Raw genomic sequence first — 4118 nt, forward strand, 5'->3', positions numbered from 1 at the left:
AGTGCATTTCGGAATTCCTGCCTTTCTTCATCGAAGATTGGACAGTCTTCTAAGATGTGATGGGCGGTTTCTATTTCGCCGCATTCACATGTGTCCAATTCGCTGAGGTTGAATGACTTGAGCTTACCGTTGAAATCCCCGTGGCCGCTAATGAACTGTGTCGTGTAGTGGTCGGGTCTCACCCAGCGGTTCTCCAGTCTGTCCTTGATGCTAGCAAAGTAGTCGAAGGTCGTCCTGCCCTTTGGCGTTGTTTGCCAGCGCTCTTGCCACTTATCTAACGCCTCGCCGACAATGGATTTCTCGTCGGGCGCTTCGTCGCGCCTCCTCTTCTTATTGTGGAGTCTTGCCCTGATTTCGACTAGGAGGTCAATAGGAATGACTCCTGCGATAACCTGCAGTGCCTCGGTTGACGTGGTTCTATAGGCCTTGGTCACTCGGAGGAGTGCCATCCTCTGTGACCTTATCAGCTTGCTCCTCGCTTTCCCTTTCAGTAGGTCGCTCCAGCCGGCTGCGGCGTATGTGGTTATCGGCTCGTACAGCCCTCTGTACAGAGTACGCATGGCTGCGTGTCCGAGTCCCCATTTCGCCTTGGCCACCCTCGCGAGGCTGTTGAAGAGTTTTTGACACTTACCTGTTATTGCCTCCACGTGCTTGTTGACTTTTAGCCCTCCTTCGAGGTGCACTCCGAGGTATTTGATTGCCTGCTCCATCCTTATATTCCTGCCGCTAATCTTAATAATCGGTGGCCTCTCCGCGTCCAGCTTACCTTTGACGAGCAGCATCTCCGTTTTCTGTGCCGATAACGTTAGCTTCTTCCTGGTGCACCAGGTAGAGACTCGGGTAACTACCTCCTGTCCCTTTTCCTGGAGCTCGTTCCTCGTGTTGCCGGCAATTAGAATCACGATGTCGTCCGCGTACGCGATGGGTTCGCACCCTGTCGCGTTTCCCGCTAGCTCAGCCAGCAGGTCATCAAATACGAGATTCCAGAAACTTGGTCCCAGTACCGATCCCTGCGGGCATCCTTTCGTGACGGGCTTGCTCACTGCTTCGTTTTTCCCAGCAATCTGTACGGTTCTTTCGGAGAAGTAGCTCCTTGTTAACCGGTACAGGTTGTCGGGGCATTCTCTTCTTTTGAGCTCGTGCAGCACGTTCGGCCACCAGACGTTGTCGAAGGCTCCTGATATATCGAGTGCTATTGCGAGGACGTACCTCTTCTCGCTCATTTGCTCGATTTTCTCGCGGAGCTTGATGATCGCGTCCACCGTCGATCTTCCGGGGCGAAAGCCATATTGTCTGTCGGAGGAGAGCGCGTGGTCGTGGAAGATAGGTGCCATCCTGGTGGCCATTAGCCTTTCTAGCAGCTTGCCTATCATGGAGAGCAGACAGATTGGCCTGTAGGATTTCGGATTGCTTCTGTCCCGATCCGGTCCCTTGGGGATGGTGATAACATTTGCGACCTTCCACCGTTTGGGGAATATTCCCCAGGCGAGGCAGCCGTTCATGAGCCTTAGGAGCTCCTGGTGTATTCTTCCCCAGGCCCGTTGGATTATTTCGACCTCAATCAGGTCGGGGCCTGGGCACTTCCCCTTCCTCAGCCGTTTCACGGCGTCACTGAGTTCCTCGAAGCTGAATTCAGGGGTGTCTTCTACGTTGGGGGGGTTTGTCGAGTTCCGCCTTATTTCCTTCTGCTCCTCCGTTTCGGTGTCTTCCTCGTCGTCGGGTAGAAGTGCGGACAACATCGCTGCCGCGGTCGTTCGCCAGTTGGAGGTATATCCGAGCGGCGTCTTCAGCGTCGATGTTGTTTCCTCTCCTCTGAGTTTCCTTGCGACTGTTTTGTAAGCGATGCCCCAAGGTTCCCTGTTACCCTCTTTGGTGACGAAGTCCTGCCAGCTCTGGATTTTTGCTCTTGCCAGCATCCTCTTATACTCCTTTCGTGTTGACCTGTACCGCAGCTTCTCCTGCTCCCTCGTAGCGGGGTCCCTGGCCCCCTGATACCTTCTTCTCGCCTGGTAGGTGTTTCTCTTTGCTCTGGTGAGTTCGGGCGTCCACCAGGGTACTGACCTGTAGTACCATTTCTTCTTTGGGATGGCGGTGTCGCAGGCACCTATCAGGGTTGCCTGGAGTTGCCCGGCCATTCTTTCGACGTCCTCTGCCTGCTGGAGGGTTGTTTCTTTGAGTGCCTCCATTTTCTCTGTGAGGGCACTCTGAAATACCTCCCAGTTGGCTTTTCGCGTGTTATAGCGTCTTTCCTGAAGCTGCGGTGTGGTGCTTCTCGTCCCGAAGTCGAGGAGCGTCTCCAGTATCCGGTGGTCACTGGAGGTACCATCTTCGCGTATCCTCCAGCCCTTTACAAGGAGTATTGCCTCTGGGCTCGCCATCGTCACGTCTATGTTTGATCGCCCTCGAGTTGTTTCAAACGTGTGGGGTTGTCCTGGTTGATTCAGGACATGGAGACCGTACTGCGCTATGACTGCCTCTAGGGCCTCGCCTCTGTCGTCGGTGCTCCTGCTGCACCACAGCGGTGATTTTGCGTTCGCATCCAGGCCGATGATGATCCTCTTGCCTCTGAGACACCGTAGTACCTTCTCCAACTGTTGCACGCCGACCTCGATGTTTCCTGTCGGCGGAAAGTACAGGCTTGCCGCGTACACCTCTGTTTCCCCGTCGCTTATCTGCACGCAGGAACAGTGTGTTGTGCAGAGTTCGGCGACCTCGAGGGGCGTTAGGGTTTCTGATTTTATCCCTACGGCCGCCATTGGCGGGTTGTGCTTCGACCCTCTGCAGGCGATCGCGACTCCTGTGCCGAATCCGGGTATTTTCCCATCGACGCTGTATGGTTCTTGCATTAATATTATGTCATCCCCATCGGCGTCCATTTGCGTCCGGATCTCATAAGGAGTTGTTTTGGATCGCTGCATGTTGTGCTGCAGGATCCTTATTTCCCTTTTCCTCCCAAGTCCTCTTCTGTCCCTGCGTTGCTCTTTATACATATTGCGTCCTTGCTATTATTGCTTCCAAGGCTTTCGTATACATTGGGCATTTCGCGTTGGAAGCTGCGTGGTCGCCCTTCCTCCCTGCTCTCTTGCAGTTTACGCAGGTGGCGTGCCCATCCTTATCTTTGCACTCTTTAGTGCTGTGCCCACTTTCTGCACAGTGCGCGCAGATTTCGTAGTTAACGCGGCAATATTTTGCCACGTGTCCGTATCCTTGACACTTGTAGCAGCGACTAATTGCTATGTAATCTTTAACTTTGCAGGCATTCCATGAGAGGAAGATCTTACCTTTCAATAGTTTCTCCCTTACCTGGGGGGGCACTTCGATGACCCAGTTCGTCTCCTCTTGATCCTTTCTGCCGGTCCTGAAGCAGAACTTGATGGCTGCAACGTCGTCCTCATTTAGTCTTTCTTGGTTCTGCTTCCTCATGCAGGCCAGGATCTCCTTCTCTGGAATGTCCCTCGGGACGTCGTAGATGATCATCCTGGGGGGTCTCCGCTGCGGCGTGCTAGCTTTTAGTCCAGCCTCCTTTAGTTTCGAGTTCTCGGTGAACTCTTTTAGGCTCTCCGGCTTCGTCGTCTCAACGGCTAGGCCGTTTCCCTTTATTTTCCGGACGGCCGTAACTTGGATTCCTCTCTTGCGGGGATTCACTAGGGTGAACACCGCGTCAAGTGCTTCTTCGCTCGTTTGAATCTCGCCGCCTTCTCTTTCCGGTCGAATTATGACCACATTTTTGGGCGGCTTGACCGCCGTCTGCTCGACCTTGTTGCTCGTTATCTTTACTTTTTCGGCATATGTCGGCTCCCTCTGTTCCTGCTGCGTCGTTCTCAAGACGGCTGTTTCTAGCCGCCTGGTTGCTTTGTTGACGGCGTTCATTATCGCCGTTTCCTTATTCTTCTCATCTCCGGCACTCTGCTCTAGCCTGCCTGTCAGGTAGCTATTATGGAGCAGTAGCTCGTCAACAATGCCCCTCATTTCTTTGAAGTGCCGTAGGATTACTGCGGCGTGTTCCTTGTTTATTTTCCTGGCCGAGTCTAAGCAGAACGCCGTGACCTTCCTCTCTATGTCACTGGCCTGTGCCTTTATATCGGGCACTTGCCGCTTATCCTCCCCGGCCAATCTCT

The sequence above is a fragment of the Bombus affinis genome, unplaced genomic scaffold (assembly GCF_024516045.1).
Source record: "Bombus affinis isolate iyBomAffi1 unplaced genomic scaffold, iyBomAffi1.2 ctg00000849.1, whole genome shotgun sequence".
In the NCBI taxonomy this organism is placed as follows: Eukaryota; Metazoa; Arthropoda; class Insecta; order Hymenoptera; family Apidae; genus Bombus; species Bombus affinis.